We start from the raw sequence: 21,865 nt of genomic DNA, 5'->3' as shown, positions 1-21,865 counted from the left end.
AATCTCATGCAACACCTCCAATCAATATGTCAGTATATTTATGAAAATGTAAGTAGTGCTCTACAAATAATACATCAGCTTATGGCAGGGTTATAACACAATACAAATAATTATCCTTAAAAATAGAAACCCTTTACCAACATGCATCTACTAGAAACCATACGATTAATATAAATACCTGAATTCTTTTATTTAGTTAATATCCATGAACATTTTTAAATATATTTACAATACCAGAATGACACATTATATGCGCTTGAAAACTATTTAAATATGCTATGCAAAGTTCATACACGCTTACCTTTAAAACCAGCCTTATTTACAAATAGCCTTTCATTCAGTTTACACGAGACTAAAATCTTTATCTTTTAACATCCAAGCAATACAATTCTAACACTGCTTATAATCAATAGGATAATATATATATATTCTGCTATTTAACTGCAATTTATCCTAATACAATATTAATTTACAAATATCAGAACTTGCATAGATAAGTTACTTAGCCAATCAGATAGATTTAAATATATAGGCTGTGACTACCAATTTAAAATACAATTTATTTCTCTGACTCTGCCAAACCCAGCAATAATAAATGCTTATTTTAAATTGTTTTTGCATACAAACGGGCCAGCTAAGAACTATCCAAAACAATGACACAGTTTAAAAGTACAATCTGCTCTTTAAATCTACTTGTTATAGCAATCTTTTAATACATTACCAAAAAGAGTACCAAATCGATATTCAATATTCCTTGATAGGAATATTTTGACCTCAGAAAATACCAATAAGTATAATTTGCAGTCAATGAGAAGAATAGATCAGCTTTGCTTTAGTAAATGGTATTTCACGCCCAACAGGAACCAGTTTACAAGTTTAGCTCAGCAGAGATCTGTCTCTCTCTATGTTGCAATCACTTTATATGGGTTTTGAAATTGTTGTTACATTTTAATTAAACCAAATGCTCTATTGTTCTCACTTTAGCTAGGAATGTCTCTTTTAAAGTAATCTTTATGAGTTTCCTGTGTATTTGAAAAAGTGGGGGAGAATTAAACATGGTTGAGGTCAGCCCTTCTGAATGAAATGAGTCATTTTCTACTGACCAGCAAAATATCTGATTAAAGATATGTATTTATTAATCTTGAAATATATGATTAAAATAAATATTTATTAACCTTACATATACCTTGACAGCTGTGGTGCTCTTTGCCACTTCCTGTTAGGAGGATAATATCCCACAAGGATGAATCCGTGGACTCGTCGTACCTTATAGAAGAAATATATGTTACAGAATTCCCCCCTGTAGATTGTGAAACAAGCACACTTTCAAAACAAAAACAGGGGGTGTTCAACATCCCACAAGACATTTCATAATTACCTGTGAATCGGACAATTCTTAACTAGGAGTTGTCCTTTTCTTCAGATCTACTCTCCCCCCTGCCTAGTTAGTTTTCCCTTGGGTCACCTAAAGCTTTACTCAATTTAAGTGGTCTGGTGCTCAAATATCCATGAAATATTTCCCTGTGATCTCTTACCCCACATGTGACCCTGCACCTTACCCAGCTCTCTTAGTGGGACACCAGGAACCTGGAAACCTTAAGCTGGCCGGTGAAGTGGGTCCTGAATCTGTCCAAGCTGGAGACAAGGAGGAAATCAATCAATGACTCATGATAGCAAACAACCTACCCTTATTACAAAGGGGTGACGTTTTGTACATGTACCATTTCGTGACCCTCTATGGCTTATTGGATAATAGGGCTCTAAAAACCTGCTACTCCTTATCAATAGCCACCCTGTTGCCCAAGGTTGCTGATCCAGATTACAGTAATTCAACCTACTAAAAAAAGTCTGTTGTCCTCTATCAATTGTGGGTGCCTCATGACCCTCCAAATGCTCATGTTCCACCCCAAGCATGAGCCTCTGCCTTCATCCAAGTCCCCAATGAGTTAGATGTCATCATGGATCACCAGAATCTAGCAATGCAAATACGGATGTTCCTCGAGAGCAAGAGGTTTATAACTGTAGAATGTAAACATTTCATATTGTAAAGAGCCAAAAATAAAAACACACCAATGTAAGAGAAGTCAAAGCTTTATTGACACACAGCAACACACTTAAAATAGCAGACAGAGGTCATAAATCCAAATTACATCCATGTTTATCGTTCAAGGTAGTCGAAGAAAAATGCTGCACTTCTGCCATAATCACCTTTTTTCCCCTGTGCGCACCGTGTGTGTATATAAGTTTAATTGTTCATCTTTAAAGAGACAGCTATGACAGAACCTGCAATAAATAAAAAAATTAAAATGAGCACATGGGACAAACATTCATGCCAAACAGAAGTTTACATCCTACAATACAATCATCTGAACAATAACATAGCTATTTCTTTCTCCCCATACAGGTTTTGAAAGTATTGTTGAAATTCCTTAATAATCTCTAATGGCTGAGTAAGGACTTTATCTTTTACTTTAATGGAAGTTATATTTTTACTCGACTTCTGAAAATTGATCATTTTAGCTAGGAATTTCCCTGTCTTGTTACCATAGGACATGAACTTACTATTCCGCCTAATTTCTGCTTGTGTTTCTCTCGCCATGCACCAGTCATCCCTCTGTTTTTTAGCATCTAAATACCGTTTCCAGTTCTCACTATTATTCTGTATATATATTTGGTATTTGTTGATGACCCGATTTGTGAGTTGCAACCAATAGTTATTATTTGCCTTCTTTGTTTTAACCAAAAGGGCTATTATTTCTCCCCGAGCAACTGCCTTAAATGCCTGCCATAGTATCTCTATATTTTCAACTGATTCTTTATTCTTGGCATAATATTCTTCCCATAAACTAGACAGAAAATTCCGAAATTTTAAATTTGTATATAGGTAATTTGGAAAAAAAGAGCCTATTTGGTAAGTTACTGGCGTTAATTATCAGAGAGCAGGACTGGTGCATGATCAGAGATGGTAATTGGGGTGATTGTTGTCTTTTGAACCAGGGTAAACCGATTCTTACTGATCAGAAACATATCAATGCGCGACAGAGATTTGTATGCCTTAGACAAACAAGTATATTCCTTACTGTCTGGGAAAGTATTCCTCCATATATCTAAGAGTTCCAAATTATAACAAAACTTTTTAAGTGTTCTAGTGTCTCTATTCCCCAATTGCTGCCTACCCGCATATTGTTTCCTATGTAATAGTCCAGATGCTACCATATTCAGATCCCCACCCAAAATAACATTTCTGTCTGCCCCCATCAATTTGTCTTGGGATTGTTTTACAAAAACACCTTTTCTTCTCATTTGGGAGATATATATATATATATACAGTACATATACAGTACATATACAGTACATATACATACATATACAGTACATATACAGTACATATACATACATATACATACATATACATACATATACATACATATACATACATATACATACATATACATACATATACATACATATACATACATATACATACATATACATACATATACATACATATACATACATATACATACATATACATACATATACATACATATACATACATATACATACATACATATACATACATATATATACATATATATACATATATACACATATACACATATATACACATATATATACACATATATACACATATATATACACATATATACACATATATATACATATATATACATATATATACATATATATACATATATACACATATATACACACACATATATATACATATATACACACATATATACATATATATACACATATATACATATATACATATATATATATATATATATATTTGTTTTTTCCCTAACTCCATTTCTAGAATAATAAATCTACCCTGTGAGTCTACTTTTCTAAAAATTTGATATTGCAAATTTTTCTTAAATAGTACGGCCACACCTTTTTTCTTGTGCGTACCTGGGGCATATACTACTTCGCCAACCCACCCCAATTTAAGCTTCTGACTTTCTAACTCGTCAAGGTGAGTTTCTTGTAACATACCTATATCTACTTTAAGTTTGTTCAAATGTTGTAACACCGCTTTCCTCTTTATATAATTTATAATAAAATCAAATTATATTAAATTGTGCAATTTGTGCTTTGGCTAGCTCAAAAAAAGGGACACAAGTCAAAATTAAACCTTTATGATTCAGATAGAACATGCAATTTTTAACAACTTTCCAATTTACTACCACCATTAAGATGTGCAGTCTTTTTATATTTACACTTTGAGTCACGAGCAGCAACACAGTAAGTACCATGGGCTGTTTGGATTAACTTGATTGGTTAAATATATTGTAATATAATTTGAAAATACCTATTTTATTTGCACTGCCAATTGTACCACAGTCTGCAAAATTTTAAGAACCACTGTTCTAGACAACTAAACTTTTATAGGGTCCTCTTTATAAAAAGGGATTATAAAAATTGGAATGTATATTTTTATTTCATTATTCCTTCTAAAACAGACAAAAATCTGCACTTCCAGTCCAGTGCTTAAACAATACGCTGCATATTAAAAGGAACATGAAACCCCAATTTTTTCTTTCATTAATTAGAAAGTGTGCAATTTTAAACATTCTAATTTACTTCTATTATCTACTTTGTTTCATTCTCTTGATATTCTTTGCTGAAAAGCATATCTAGATAGGCTCAGTAGCTGCTGATTGGTGCGTGCACATAGATGCCTCGTGTGATTGGTTCCCCCATATGCATTGCTATTTCTTCAACAAAGGATATCTAGAAAATAAAACAAATTAGATAATAAAAGTAAATTTGAATGTTGTTTAAAATTGTATTCTCTAACTGAATCATGAAAGAATTTTTTTGGATTTAGTGGCCCTTTAAATAAGTCACTGCTGTGATCAGTCCGATTACAAAGCAAGTGAGCAAATATGCTATTAACCATTCCTGAATGTCAATACACTACCAAACGCAAAACCGTTCATTCTTACCTAGCTTAATGTCACTGGGCTAAAGTCACAAGTTTTGTTCCAATTATTCAATAGCTGCAGAAAGGCGTTCGATTAGGTTCTCTGTAATCTGTGGAAAAAAAAAAAAAAAAAAAAAACACACTTAGCGTAAGAAACCAGACAACTTGATGCTTTAGGTGCATCAAGTATACAAATGTACAGAGATGTTGCCTTTCCCATATTAGCATAAAAAAACCATAACAACAATTTGATTTGAGAAATGTCCTCTGTCTGTTTTGCATGAAAATCTAAACGGTGAAGAATTCTATTTGAAGTGAAAAACAAGAATGAAGTGAAAAGTTATGGTATGGAAACCATTTATCTTTTGGGGACTACCTACCCAACTGCTAAGAATTCACAACACATGCTATCAGCTCATCACATAAGGCAACTTCCCTAAAAAAACAAACAATATTGTACACAATATCGTATCAGAGGTGTGCACACAAATAAAATATATGAATCAGACTGTAAAATATGATAGTACAAATCAAAAAAGGCAAAACAAATGATCACACAATTGGGGAAAATTGATTAAAAAGTCAGTTGAGAAATATCTGTGACCAGATGATCTCAATCCAATATTATGAGCAGTCAGCTCTCTTCGAATGGTGAAAAATAAAAACGATGTCCTAAAAGACAAAAAGTAGAAGAGATGCCTTATTATGCAGTCTCTTATACTTGGAGATTCACATGTATTCAATATACAGGGTACTCACAAGGAGAATGCACACAGTGCAATTCAGACAAGCCAAGGCTTCGGAGCCGCTCGGCTGTATCACCCTCTCCACCAAGAAGCATGAACGTGTGTCGATTCCTCACACCTATGAAAGCATAAGTACCAGGCAAAGAAAATGCCCAATTACACAAATTGAAGTCTTTTCAGAGGATTTCTTGTAACTGTTCCATCAAGGTCAGTCATATTCTGAAGACCCCACCGGTAAAGAAATTTCTTTTAACCACTGAAGGTATGGAGAGACAAATTGAGGGACCATTTACCTTTTGGTCACTACCTACCCAATTGCTAAGAATCCACAACACATGCTATCAGCTCATCACATAAGGGAAAAGTGTGCCAAAAGGCAACTTCCCTAACTATGCATGGCCAAAAGAACCGATTGCACTCTGCTTCCACTTCCCATGACCACAGAATGTGGGAACAGCCGCACTCTGCTCCCACAGCCAGTAGACACAGTTGGCAGTCACAGAATGAAATGTTTACCTTCGGACCATGTTGAGAAGACATTTCCCTACCTATATCCCTTAGGCTCAGAGAGATAGCACATGAAGTAAACATTAACAACTGGGTCTGCGCTCAAGCCATAAAAAAAACCAAACAATATTGTACACAATATCGTATCAGAGGTGCGCACACAAATACAATATATGACAGACTGTAAAATATGATAGTACAATCAAAAAATAGATCACACAATCGGGGTAAATTGATTAAAAAGTCAGTTGAGAAATATCTGTGACCAGATGATCTCAATCCAATATTATGAGCAGTCAGCTCTCTTCGAATGGTGAAAAATAAAATGTCCTAAAAGACAAAAAGTAGAAGAGATGCCTTATTATGCAGTCTCTTATACTTGGAGATTCACATGTAATAAATACACAGGGTACTCACAAGGAGAACGCACGGTGCAATTCAGACAAGCCAAGGCTTCAGAGCCGCTCGGCTGATTCACCCTCTCCACCAAGAAGCATGAACGTGTGTCGATTCCTCACACCAATGAAAGCATAAGCACCGGGCAAAGAAAATGCCCAATTACACAAATTGAAGTCTTTTCAGAGGATTTCTTGTAACTGTTCCATCAAGGTCAGTCACATCCTGAAGACCCCACCGATAAAGAAATCTTTCAACCACTGAAGGTTTGGAGAGACAAATGGAGGAACCATTTACCTTTTAGTCACTACCTACCCAATTGCTAAGAATCCACAACACATGCTATCAGCTCATCACATAAAGGGAAAAGTGTGCCAAAGGCAACTTCCCTAACTATGCATGGCCAAAAGAACCGATTGCACTCTGCTTCCACTTCCCATGACCACAGAATGTGGGAACAGCCGCATTCTGCTCCCACAGCCAGTAGACACAGTTGGCAGTCACAGAATGAAATGTTTACCTTCTGACCAAGTTAAGAAGACATTTCTCTAACTATTTCCCTTAAGCTCAGAGAGATAGCACATGAAGCAAACATTAACAACTGGGTCTGCGCTCAAGCCATAAAAAACACAAACAATATTGTACACAATATCATATCAAAGGTGCGCACAAATATATGAAACAGACTGTAAAATGACTGTACAATCAAAAAATGCAAAACAAATGATCACACAATTGGGGAAAATTGATTAAAGAGACAGTTGAGAAATATCTGTGACCAGATGATCTCAATCCAATATTATGAGCAGTCAGCTCTCTTCGAATGGTGAAAAATAAAATGTCCTAAAAGACAAAAGTAGAAGAGATGCCTTATTATGCAGTCTCTCTTATACTTGGAGATTCACATGTATTCAATATACAGGGTACTCACAAGGAGAACGCACACGGTGCAATTCAGACAAGCCAAGGCTTCAGAGCAGCTTGGCTGATTGACCCTCTCCACCAAGGAGCATGAACGCGTGTTGATTCCTCACACCTATAAAAAGTATAAGCACCGGGCAAAGAAAATGCCCGATTGCTGTAATTGAAAGAATGTTTGCCACATCCTGAAGATCCCACCGGTAAAGAAATCTCTTTGAACCACAGAAGGTAAGGAGACACAAATTATGACTATGTACCCAAATTGCTAAGAATTCAACACATGCTATCAGCTCATCACATAAGGAAAAAGTGTGCCAAAGGCAACTTCCCTAACTATGCATGGCCAAAAGAACCGATTGCACTCTGCTTCCACTTCCCATGACCACAGAATGTGGGAACAGCCGCACTCTGCACCCACAGCCAGTAGACACAGTTGGCAGTCACAGAATGAAATGTTTACCTTCGGATCATGTTAAGAGACATTTCCCTAACTATTTCCCTTAAGCTCAGAGAGATAGCACATGAAGTAAACATTAACAACTGGGTCAGCCCTCAAGCCATAAATAAAAAACACCAAACAATATTGTACACAATATCGTATCTGAGGTGCGCACACAAATAAAATATATGGAACGTAAGACTGTAAAATATGACCGTACAATCAAAAAAGGCAAAACAAATGATCACACAATTGAGGAAAATAGATTAAAAAGTCAGTTGAGAAATATCTGACCAGATGATCTTAATCCAATATTATGAGCAGTCAGTTCTCTTTGAATGGTGAAAAATACAAACAATGTCCTAAAAGACAAAAAGTAGAAGAGATGCCTTATTATGCAGTCTCTTATACTTGGAGATTCACATGTATTCAATATACAGGGTACATCCTGAAGACCCCACCGGTAAAGAAATCTTTCAACCACTGAAGGTATGGAGAGTCAAATAGGAGGGACCATTTACCTTTTAGTCACTACCTACCCAATTGCTAAGAATCCACAACACATGCTATCAGCTCATCACATAAGGGAAAAGTGTGCCAAAGGCAACTTCCCTAACTATGCATGGCCAAAAGAACCGATTGCACTCTGCTTCCACTTCCCATGACCACAGAATGTGGGAACAGCCGCACTCTGCTCCCACAGCCAGTAGACACAGTTGGCAGTCACAGAATTAAATGTTTACCTTTGGACCATGTTGAGAAGACATTTCCCTAACTATTTCCCTTAGGCTCAGAGAGATAGCACATGAAGTAAACATTAACAACTGGGTCAGCGCTCAAGCCATAAAAAAAAATAATAATATTGTACACAATATCGTATCAGAGGTGCGCACACAAATACAATATATGACAGACTGTAAAACATGATAGTACAATCAAAAAAAGGCAAAACAAATGATCACACAATTGGAGAAAATTGATTAAAAAGACAGTTGAGAAATATCTGTGACCAGATGATCTCAATACAATATTATGAGCAGTCAGCTCTCATCGAATGGTGAAAAATAAAAACGATGTCCTAAAAGACAAAAAGTAGAAGAGATGCCTTATTATGCAGTCTCTTATACTTGGAGATTCACATGTATTCAATATACAGGGTACTCACAAGGAGAACGCACACAGTGCAATTCAGACAAGCCAAGGCTTCGGAGCCGCTCGGCTGTATCACCCTCTCCACCAAGGAGCATGAACGCGTGTTGATTCCTTACACCTATGAAAGCATAAGCACCAGGCAAAGAAAATGCCCAATTACACAAATTGAAGTATTTTCAGATGATTGCTTGTAACTATTCCATCAAGGTCAGTCACATCCTGAAGACCCCACCGGTAAAGAAATTTCTTTGAACCACTGAAGGTATGGAGAGACAAATAGGAGGGACCATTTACCTTTTAGTCACTACCTACCCAATTGCTAAGAATCCACAACACATGCTATCAGCTCATCACATAAAGGGAAAAGTGTGCCAAAGGCAACTTCCCTAACTATGCATGGCCAAAAGAACCGATTGCACTCTGCTTCAACTTCCCATGACCACAGAATGTGGGAACAGCCGCACTCTGCTCCCACAGCCAGTAGACACAGTTGGCAGTCACAGAATGAAATGTTTACCTTCGGACCAAGTTAAGAAGACATTTCTCTAACTATTTCCCTTAAGCTCAGAGAGATAGCACATGAAGTAAACATTAACAGCTGGGTCAGCCCTCAAGCAATAAAAAACAAACAATATTGTACACAATATCGTATCAGAGGTGCGCACACAATATGGAACGTAAGACTGTAAAATATGATAGTACAATCAAAAAAGAAAAAAAAAGCACATAATTGGGGAAAATTGATTAAAAAGACAGTTGAGAAATATCTGGGACCAGATGATCGCAATCCAATATTATGAGCAGTCAGCTCTCTTCGAATGGTGAAAAATAAAATGTCCTAAAAGACAAAAAGTAGGAGATGCCTTATTATGCAGTCTCTTATACTTGGAGATTCACATGTATTCAATATACAGGGTACTCACAAGGAAAATGCACATAGTGCAATTCAGACAAGCCAAGGCTTCGGAGCAGCTTGGCTGATTGACCCTCTCCACCAAGGAGCATGAAAGCTTGTGGATTCCTCACACCTATGAAAGCATAAGCACCGGGCAAAGAAAATGCCCGATTGCTGTAATTAAAAGAATGTTTGCCACATCCGGAAGATCCCACCGGTAAAGAAATCTCTTTGAACCACAGAAGGTAAGGAGACACAAATTATGACTATGTACCCAAATTGCTAAGAATTCAACACATGCTAACAGCTCATCACATAAGGAAAAGTGTGCCAAAGGCAACTTCCCTAACTATGCATGGCCAAAAGAACCGATTGCACTCTGCTTCCACTTCCCATGACCACAGAATGTGGGAACAGCCGCACTCTGCACCCACAGCCAGTAGACACAGTTGGCAGTCACAGAATGAAATGTTTACCTTCGGATCATGTTAAGAAGAGACATTTCCCTAACTATTTCCCTTAAGCTCAGAGAGATAGCACATGAAGTAAACATTAACAACTGGGTCGGCCCTCAAGCTATAAAAGGCATGAGCACCGGGCAAAGAAAATGTTTGATAGCTGTAATTGAAAGTCTGTTTGCTGATGCAAACACAAATGTAAGTCTTGCCAGTGGTCTATTGACAACTGGTTGAACAGGAGGTCACAACAAATAAAATCTAGCAGTCACTGCAAGTTAATAACAATAAAGCATATGCCATATAGGAAAGGCAACAATTGCTCCAGTCTGCCCTTACCTGTAAACAGTCATGGTGCCATTGTAATGAGCGAGAATCATCTAGCGACAGCGTGGAAGCATTTCTTCTGCGTAAACAAGAGGTGAAGTGAGCATCTCTCCATACACGGTCACATATGCTGAGGAAGAAAAAAAGAAAGCTTTAATGCTCTCGTAGTGCCATATAGATTTTACTGCAATTAGAAAATACCTCTCAAAACCACCTTGGTCCCACTAGAAACTAACAACCGTTATATTTTTCACCACAATAGCAAAATTAGCTTGCATTTTCTAAATACGCTTCCGTAAGTTGTGTCACCTTAAAAACAATGTTACATTTCAGCAGAGGGTATTAGAATACTTTTTTTTTTAGTGTTAAACAAAGTTATAAATTATAAAATGGAGCTCAAAATGTAAAATTTTGAATTAAAGAACCTGAAAGAATTTTATGGATAAAGTGAAAGTGCTCTCCCCAAGACCTTTTTGATTAGGGCACTAGGCTACTATTTTACTGACCCCAGATAAAATGTAAGCCAATATTAAGCTAAAATAGCCAATATTAATGTTTTCCAATGTTTTCTTGCCTAAAGTAAAAACTTTTATACAAAATTGTGCAATTAATGTGCGCTTTGTATTATAACATTTTCTGCCAAAGTATTGCACTGCCCCCACTCAGCAACTTCCTCATCCCACCAGGGTGGCTACATTTTCTGTGAGTGTTTTAGCCCTGTATCATAAAATCTATAACCTACAGTGCGCTTTACTTCATACACTACTCCCTTTTCTACAGTTAGTTTTCCTTTCATGGGACTTATCTGTTAATATATTCACAATCAGAAGGGAGATTAAAGGGACAAACCTTTCTGGTCCAGTAATTAAGAGACTATTTCATTTACTTATATTAACAAAATGTACTGTAAATAAACGTAGAAGTGCAAAAAGAGTTCAAGAGATTAAAGTGAACTTCACAATAGAGGAAGAACAAGAGCCTGATAAATAACCATGTACCCATCAAATGATGGTCCCTTTACACAAATAAACTGGAATGGGTACACATCACAAAACAATAACACATATGTATATTAGAAAGTGTTCTCCTCAGGGCATATTTAGTGGGTACCACCAGCTAATTTTACTGACCACCTAACTAAAGCCAGTATTCAGATAAAATAAGCAAATAAATATTTGTAGTTCAGATTATCATTTAATCAACCTGTGTTAAAAACTCAGCAATTAATGTGCGATTTGGTTTAACAAGGGACACTAAACCCATTTGTTTTCTTTCATGGATTAGAGCAGCAATTTTAAGCAACTTTCTAATTTACTCCTATTCATTTTTCTGTTCTCTTGCTATCTTTATTTAAAAAGCAGGAGTGTAAGCTTACCAGCTGGCCCATTTTAAGTTCAGAACCCTGGATAGCGCTTGCTTATGGGTAAGTCGCCAATAAGCAAGCATAACCCAGGTTCTCAACCAAAAATGGACAGGCTCCTAAGCTAAACATTCCTGCTTTTTAAATAAAGATAGCAAGAGAACAAAGAAAAAGTGATAATGGGATTAAATTAGAAAGTTGCCTGCTCTAAATCATGAAAGCATTTTTGGGGGGGGGGAATTTAGTGTCACTTTAAAGTAAATGTAAAGTTAAAGTGTTTACCTAAAGTGAAACGATAGAAGTTAAAAAAAAAAATGAATGAGGGTTTAATTCATGAAATCTTCAAAATATACTTAACCTTCAGATATATTTCACTATAAACGCTACACGGATAAGAGCTCAAGCTCCGGTCGCCATTTTCATCAATTGATTGACAGATGACTCATCTGCAATAAACTAATAGTTTTCCCCCCGGGCAGTGACAATTGTGCAAAGGGACTGAACGCAGATGAGTCATCTGTCAATCAATTGATGAAAATGGCGACCGGAGCTTGAGCTCTTATCCGTGTAGCGTTTATAGTGAAATATCTCGATAAGTATATCCTAAAGATTTCAAAAATGAAACTCATTCATTTAACTTCTATCGTCTCACTTTAGGTAAACACTTTAACTTTATATTCACTTTAAGTAATATTTATAAATAACATCATCTTATGATGAAGGCTGCTAGACATGAAGCCAACACTATTAGACAATAAGGGCCTTTAAATGACAAAATACTAATTTTGCAACGTGTAATTCGGCTTCCTCTTATTTGCAAGGAGCACTGAAAGATGTTCCTGCAATTAAATATTGCTCGACTAGATTTACATTTTGTAATCTAATACATTAACAATGATTTATTGCTAGGCTTAAACAATCCCCAATTTATATTTTTTGTATAACAGCAAGTTGGAAAAAAAAACCAAAAACTTATACTTCTATTAGCAAATGTACTTTATTTTCATGCAATTCTTTAAGAGCTACTTCTGTAGAAAGTGTGCACTTGTCTGGAGAACTAGAAGGCAGCAGACTACACACAATGTACAATATTGTTACAAGCATTTTTGCTAAACTCCTACAATATGGTTCTCCTGACACATGGATGCTCCTGAACCTATCTGCCTATTTTTTTATTTTGTTTTATTTGTTTTACTTAACATAGGATAATAGAATATAAATTTGCTAATAGACATAACATGATACAGAGACATAGGTTGTCCTGAAAAATGAACAAGATTACCAAAAGTTCTAGTATCAGAGAGAAAAAATAAAACTGCTGCTGCTGATCAAGGCCTATAGATTGAGTTGTTTTTTGTGGTTTGCTCCCCAAATGTTAAGCTTTTTTGTGAGGTACCCATATAACATACATTAAACATTAGAAAATAACTTTAGTTTACAGAAATAGAATGAGTAAATGCCACCACACGCAAACTTGTAAAGATTCCACTCTCTATTGTATGAGTTAATGTGAAGTGTAAGGAACAGGATCCAACATAACAGATTTGTGAATGTGCGCTGCTTATGTCACGCAGGGTGCAAGAATACGAGAGATGGAAGCTTCATCAATTGGCACCACTAAAAGTTTAAAATAAAAAGTGCAGTTTTGAAGACCGCAGCCAGCACAGGAGGGAAAATAATGTCTTAGCGAGCATTAACCCACTACATGGTGCAGACACATTAAAAGGGACACTAAACCCAATTTTTTTCTTTTTGTGATTCAGATAGATAATGCAATTTTAAGCAAATTTCTAATTTACTCCTAATATCAAATTTTCTTCGTTCTCTTGCTATCTTTATTTAAAAAGCAGGAATGTGATGCATAGCAGCAGGCCCATTTCTGGTTGAGAACCTGGGGTTATGCTTGCTTATTGGTGGGTAAATGTAAGCTTCCAATAAGCAAGCGCTATCCATGGTGCTGAACCTAAAATGGGCTGGCACCTATGCATCACATTCCTGCTTTTAAAATAAAGATAACAAGAGAAGAAAAATGAATAGGCGTAAATTATAAAGTTGCTTAAAATTCAATGCTCAATCTGAATCATGAAAGAAACCGTTTCGGTTCAATGTACCTTTAATAAGAAGCTACCTAGAACTAAATGCTAATCTGGATTAAGAATCTAAAACACCCCCCCCCCCCCCCAATTAAAAGTATACAGATTGCAAGCAGCAATATACATATGCTATGTTATAGCTCACACATACTACAAAGAAAACACCTACCTATGTATCTACACAAAGAATACCATGAGAATGAAGCAAATCTGTGTGCAAAAAGAAATTGGAGAAGAGAGGTTGTGGGTTTAATGTCCCTTTTAAAAGGAATAGTAAGTGGTAGTATCCTTCACTTACAAATGTACATTACCACTTCCTATTCCTTTAAAAGGGATATTAAACCCACAATTTATTTTCCAATTTCTTCTTGCTCTTAAATGTGCTTCATTCTCATGGTATTCTTTGTTGAGTAGATACATAGGTAGGTGTCTGGAGCACTACATAACAGGAAATAGTGCTGCCATATAGTGCTCTTGCAAATGGATAACATTCTTGTAAAACTGCTGCCATATAGTGCTCTTGCAAATGGATAACATTCTTGTAAAACTGCTGCCATATAGTGCTCTTGCAAATGGATAACATTCTTGTAAAACTGCTGCTATATAGTGCTCTTGCACATGGATAACATTCTTGTAAAACTGCTGCCATCTAGTGCTCTTGCACATGGATAACATTCTTGTAAAACTGCTGCCATCTAGTGCTCTTGCAAATGGATAACATTCTTGTAAAACTGCTGCCATCTAGTGCTCTTGCACATGGATAACATTCTTGTAAAACTGCTGCCATCTAGTGCTCTTGCACATGGATAACATTCTTGTAAAACTGCTGCCATCTAGTGCTCTTGCAAATGGATAACATTCTTGTAAAACTGCTGCCATATAGTGCTCTTGCACATGGATAACATTCTTGTAAAACTGCTGCCCTCTAGTGCTCTTGCACATGGATAACATTCTTGTAAAACTGCTGCCATCTAGTGCTCTTGCACATGGATAACATTCTTGTAAAACTGCTGCCATATAGTGCTCTTGCAAATGGATAACATTCTTGTAAAACTGCTGCCATATAGTGCTCTTGCACATGGATAACATTCTTGTAAAACTGCTGCCCTCTAGTGCTCTTGCACATGGATAACATTCTTGTAAAACTGCTGCCATCTAGTGCTCTTGCACATGGATAACATTCTTGTAAAACTGCTGCCATCTAGTGCTCTTGCACATGGATAACATTCTTGTAAAACTGCTGCCATATAGTGCTCTTGCACATGGATAACATTCTTGTAAAACTGCTGCCCTCTAGTGCTCTTGCACATGGATAACATTCTTGTAAAACTGCTGCCATATAGTGCTCTTGCACATGGATAACATTCTTGTAAAACTGCTGCCATATAGTGCTCTTGCACATGGATAACATTCTTGTAAAACTGCTGCCATATAGTGCTCTTGCACATGGATAACATTCTTGTAAAACTGCTGCCATATAGTGCTCTTGCAAATGGATAACATTCTTGTAAAACTGCTGCCATATAGTGCTCTTGCACATGGATAACATTCTTGTAAAACTGCTGCCATATAGTGCTCTTGCAAATGGATAACATTCTTGTAAAACTGCTGCCATATAGTGCTCTTGCAAATGGGTAACATTCTTGTAAAACTGCTGCCATATAGTGCTCTTGCAAATGGGTAACATTCTTGTAAAACTGCTGCCATATAGTGCTCTTGCAAATGGATAACATTCTTGTAAAACTGCTGCCATATAGTGCTCTTGCAAATGGATAACATTCTTGTAAAACTGCTGCCATCTAGTGCTCTTGCAAATGGATAACATTCTTGTAAAACTGCTGCCATATAGTGCTCTTGCAAATGGATAACATTCTTGTAAAACTGCTGCCATCTGGTGCTCTTGCACATGGATAACATTCTTGTAAAACTGCTGCCATCTGGTGCTCTTGCAAATGGGTAACATTCTTGTAAAACTGCTGCCATCTAGTGCTCTTGCAAATGGGTAACATTCTTGTAAAACTGCTGCCATCTAGTGCTCTTGCAAATGGATAACATTCTTGTAAAACTGCTGCCATATAGTGCTCTTGCACATGGATAACATTCTTGTAAAACTGCTGCCATCTAGTGCTCTTGCAAATGGATAACATTCTTGTAAAACTGCTGCCATATAGTGCTCTTGCAAATGGATAACATTCTTGTAAAACTGCTGCCATCTGGTGCTCTTGCAAATGGATAACATTCTTGTAAAACTGCTGCCATCTAGTGCTCTTGCAAATGGATAACATTCTTGTAAAACTGCTGCCATCTGGTGCTCTTGCAAATGGATAACATTCTTGTAAAACTGCTGCCATATAGTGCTCTTGCAAATGGATAACGTTCTTGTAAAACTGCTGCCATATAGTGCTCTTGCACATGGATAACATTCTTGTAAAACTGCTGCCATATAGTGCTCTTGCAAATGGATAACATTCTTGTAAAACTGCTGCCATCTAGTGCTCTTGCACATGGATAACATTCTTGTAAAACTGCTGCCATATAGTGCTCTTGCAAATGGATAACATTCTTGTAAAACTGCTGCCATCTGGTGCTCTTGCACATGGATAGCATTCTTGTAAAACTGCTGCCATATAGTGCTCTTGCAAATGGATAACATTCTTGTAAAACTGCTGCCATATAGTGCTCTTGCAAATGGATAACATTCTTGTAAAACTGCTGCCATCTAGTGCTCTTGCAAATGGATAACATTCTTGTAAAACTGCTGCCATCTAGTGCTCTTGCACATGGATAACATTCTTGTAAAACTGCTGCCATCTAGTGCTCTTGCAAATGGATAACATTCTTGTAAAACTGCTGCCATCTAGTGCTCTTGCAAATGGGTAACATTCTTGTAAAACTGCTGCCATATAGTGCTCTTGCACATGGATAACATTCTTGTAAAACTGCTGCCATATAGTGCTCTTGCACATGGATAACATTCTTGTAAAACTGCTGCCATATAGTGCTCTTGCACATGGATAACATTCTTGTAAAACTGCTGCCATATAGTGCTCTTGCACATGGATAACATTCTTGTAAAACTGCTGCCATATAGTGCTCTTGCACATGGATAACATTCTTGTAAAACTGCTGCCATATAGTGCTCTTGCACATGGATAACATTCTTGTAAAACTGCTGCCATATAGTGCTCTTGCACATGGATAACATTCTTGTAAAACTGCTGCCATATAGTGCTCTTGCACATGGATAACATTCTTGTAAAACTGCTGCCATATAGTGCTCTTGCAAATGGATAACATTCTTGTAAAACTGCTGCCATCTAGTGCTCTTGCACATGGATAACATTCTTGTAAAACTGCTGCCATATAGTGCTCTTGCACATGGATAACATTCTTGTAAAACTGCTGCCATCTAGTGCTCTTGCAAATGGATAACATTCTTGTAAAACTGCTGCCATATAGTGCTCTTGCAAATGGATAACATTCTTGTAAAACTGCTGCCATCTAGTGCTCTTGCAAATGGATAACATTCTTGTAAAACTGCTGCCATATAGTGCTCTTGCACATGGATAACATTCTTGTAAAACTGCTGCCATATAGTGCTCTTGCAAATGGATAACATTCTTGTAAAACTGCTGCCATATAGTGCTCCAGAGCTTACCTCAGCTTTAAAAAAATATATATAATTTAATCTCTTCAATGCACAAAGGTGGGGAATCGCCGATCAAAATTGTTTTTTGGTAATCCCATGCACTGCAGGCCGGGGACCATTAGTGACCTAATGGACGGCACTCCCAGGCTTCACAGGAGTGCTGGTGATGTCACCACGTACGCACGTGATGACATCACAAAGGGGCTGAACCAGGATGCACCGGTAGCAGAAAGGGAGCTGGATGGGGAATTCCTACAAACCCTAGAGGATAACGTACAGTAGACATGGTGTACACTTTTCTCCTCAACGGCATCCATTTGAATAAGTTGTATTCAGGGAACACGTACACCTGGTATCAACTCATTCAGCAATATGCATTGTTTCCGTTTAACCCCTTAACGAACAGTGCCGTACAGGCGCAGTAGTTTATTAGCCCTAAAGGATGCCACTGTCCTGGGCTTTCTGCGGCAATCTAGCTGACAGTGGCGAGATTGCTCTATTCTGCATGTCCCACTTGAGAAAAGAGAGCAGTGTGTGAATCCTACACTGCGCAAAAGGAAAAAAAACACACTACAGCCACACTTAATCTTACAAGCTACATAATTAACCCCTACACTGTCAGGAATTTCATAAGTCTGTGCCAAGTTCATACTTTACCGTTATCTTGTGGGATTTAACCAAAAATTAATCATAGTAAACTTTCTTTAGCGGAGAACGGAAATAAAGGGACATCTAAGGCGCATGATCCTGTGCTAGTCCTGGGACATACAGATGCTTACATTTGGTCTATAATGGGATGAGGCTACCAAAGACAGAGGTCACATACGGTCATATTTTACAGAGATACTAAGGTGATATTTTATTGTCAGCCTTTTACAGATTTGCTACATCACTTTCAAATGATTCTGCATTTGGTTGTCTCTTTAAAAGTACAACTCCATCAGATCTGAAACCGTTTGTCTTAATACAGAATTAAAGGGACACTCAAGTCAAAATAAACTTTGAATGATTCAGAAATGACATGCAGTTTTAAGACCTCAAAATTTTGCAGTCTTTATATTCACACTTTCTGGGGGAACAAGCCCCTACTGAGCACGTGCACAAGCTCACAGGGTATATTTTTCTTTTTAGGAGCATGTCCGTAGGCTCAAGAATTACGTGCCCATGTCTTAAGCACTGCATAGGCAAAAGGGTTTGCAACAATGCTCAAGACATCCGCTCGAGCCTACCTCATTATGCTCTTATGAAAAGAAGTTTAAGCAAAAAGGGGGAAAAAATAAAAATAAAGCGTGAGCTACATTATAAAGAGAAGTAAAATATAAAGCGTGAGCTACATTATAAAGAGAAGTAAAATATAAAGCGTGAGCTACATTATAAAGAGAAGTAAAATATAAAGCGTGAGGTACATTATAAAGAGAAGTAAAATATAAAGCGTGAGGTACATTATAAAGAGAAGTAAAATATAAAGCGTGAGGTACATTATAAAGAGAAGTAAAATATAAAGCGTGAGGTACATTATAAAGAGAAGTAAAATATAAAGCGTGAGGTACATTATAAAGAGAAGTAAAATATAAAGCGTGAGGTACATTATAAAGAGAAGTAAAATATAAAGCGTGAGGTACATTATAAAGAGAAGTAAAATAAAGCGTGAGGTACATTATAAAGAGAAGTAAAATAAAGCGTGAGGTACATTATAAAGAGAAGTAAAATAAAGCGTGAGGTACATTATAAAGAGAAGTAAAATATAAAGCGTGAGGTACATTATAAAGAGAAGTAAAATATAAAGCGTGAGGTACATTATAAAGAGAAGTAAAATATAAAGCGTGAGGTACATTATAAAGAGAAGTAAAATATAAAGCGTGAGGTACATTATAAAGAGAAGTAAAATATAAAGCGTGAGGTACATTATAAAGAGAAGTAAAATATAAAGCGTGAGGTACATTATAAAGAGAAGTAAAATATAAAGCGTGAGGTACATTATAAAGAGAAGTAAAATATAAAGCGTGAGGTACATTATAAAGAGAAGTAAAATATAAAGCGTGAGGTACATTATAAAGAGAAGTAAAATAAAGCGTGAGGTACATTATAAAGAGAAGTAAAATAAAGGGTGAGGTACATTATAAAGAGAAGTAAAAAAGCGTGAGGTACATTATAAAGAGAAGTAAAATAAAGCGTGAGGTACATTATAAAGAGATGTAAAATAAAGCGTGAGGTACATTATAAACAGAAGTAAAATAAAGCGTGAGGTACATTATAAACAGAAGTAAAATAAAGTTGTACACAAATATTCTGACAGACTGAAGCAAAGAGTTAGTGATCATTACAGCATCCCAGAACCAGTTCTCACCTATAGAGGCAATAGGAAATTAAGTAACTGAACAAGGTACAGTTTATATAGAGGGTGTGCGAGTTCTAGATGTGTTACAATAGTCACATTTTATCTATACTGATGAACCTATGAGTTGGTGACAAAACAAGACGAAATCCTTAAAAAAGCCAATGCTTAAGTTTCGTTTTGTGATTTGGAAATAAACAATTTTAAAACAGCTTTCCTTATTACTTCTATTATCAAATGGGCTTCATTCTCTTGTTATCCTTTGCTGAAAGAACATTGCACTACTGGCAGCTAGCTGAACACATCTAGTTAGCCAATCACAAGAGACAAATGTCTGCAGGAACCAATAAGCAGCTAGCTCCCTTTACTGTAAGATATGTGCAGATTCTTTTTTTTTACCAGAAATACCAAGAGAAAATTGAAGTGAATTTATTAGTGAGGGAGACATAGATATTCCTTCCACCTGGGCCATTTGAATTTTTAAACCCGGAACCTTAGTGACTTAGCATTAAGTGCCATTGCTATGACAATGAGACTTATGCAATTTTAATAAACAAAAAAAAAAAAAAAAAACCCCCGCTGTGTTCAGTCTGGTAACCATTTTCCTAAACCAAGTAATCAGAACATAAAAGGGATATGAAATCCAAATGTTCTGGGTAGCGCTCGCCGATTGGTGGCTAAATGTAGCCAATAAATCAGCAAGCGCTACCCAGGGTTCTGAACAAAAAATGGGTGGCATCCTAAGCTTACATTCCTGCTTTTTCAAATAAAGATTAAGAGAACAACGAAAATTTGATATGAGTAAATTGGAAATTGCATGCTCTATCTGAATCATGACATAAACATTTGGGTTTTTATATCCCTTTTAGATGCAGGGAAACAAAAATGCAAGCATTGAAAGTTGTAAATGCTACATCTTCACAACCACTCATGCTTACCTGGGCTGATGTAACGGAGAAATGTTTCATGTAGACATTTTGTCCAGTGCTTGAACATCTGTATATAAAACAAAATCTATATACAGAAAACAAAATTAGTGTAAGAAACTAGACAACCTGGTGCTCTAAATGCACCCAGTGTACAAAAAGTACAGAGTTAAAGTTGCCTTTCCCATATTTAAGCCAAGCATATCATACATAATAATAAATTATACATAATTATGGATATTTTACATAATTATAAAAATATTTTACAATAGATAACCAAACAAACTGAAATCCGATTAGCTTCCCATGATCACAGACAGTGAGAGCAGCCGCACTCTACTCTCACTATCCGTGAACACTTCAGCAGACATCATTCGTAGTATGGTAACTGAACACATTGAATTCTAACTTTATACAGAATAATAATAAAACATTATACATATATATCAACGTAGCGTTCTGAACACGTCTGAGGACGGATGAATCTGGTTGAATCCTTGTCATACTTGAATGGTGTCCCAGCGAAGTCTCATCTTGTGCAGCAGAATGACGTAGCAGATCTTGTGCAGCAGAGGTGTCCTCATGCAGCAAACAGCAGCTTGACCGGATAACCTTAAACAAATGTTAATGGGAGATGCACAGGAGACAGATATACATTCACAATAGACCAAGAAAGAAAAAAAAATGCCAAAAAGGCATTTGGAGGTACA

At 36.6% G+C, this 21,865-nt stretch overlaps 1 long non-coding RNA gene across 5 annotated transcripts in view; it reads right to left on the bottom strand.

Annotated features, from left to right (window-relative positions):
* Nucleotides 1-2,075: 2,075 nt before the first annotated feature.
* The window catches only part of LOC128640250 (uncharacterized), a 29,250-nt gene continuing 9,460 nt past the window's right edge, over nucleotides 2,076-21,865 (bottom strand). For 3 of the 5 annotated variants that reach the window (XR_008399316.1, XR_008399317.1, XR_008399313.1), the window contains 4 exons: nucleotides 21,168-21,243; nucleotides 10,805-10,922; nucleotides 4,977-5,064; nucleotides 2,076-2,283 (listed from right to left, as the gene is read on the bottom strand). This is a non-coding gene — a long non-coding RNA (uncharacterized LOC128640250). Of the gene's footprint in view, nucleotides 2,284-4,611; nucleotides 4,762-4,976; nucleotides 5,065-10,804; nucleotides 10,923-21,167; nucleotides 21,244-21,865 lie in introns of all 5 variants that reach the window. The other 2 variants (XR_008399314.1, XR_008399315.1) reach the window with 2 other exon arrangements.

The sequence above is a fragment of the Bombina bombina genome, chromosome 1 (genome assembly GCF_027579735.1).
Source record: "Bombina bombina isolate aBomBom1 chromosome 1, aBomBom1.pri, whole genome shotgun sequence".
NCBI classification, from domain to species: Eukaryota; Metazoa; Chordata; class Amphibia; order Anura; family Bombinatoridae; genus Bombina; species Bombina bombina.
The sequence above is the reverse complement of the archived record's forward strand: the minus strand, read 5'-3'. Positions and strand labels throughout refer to the sequence as shown.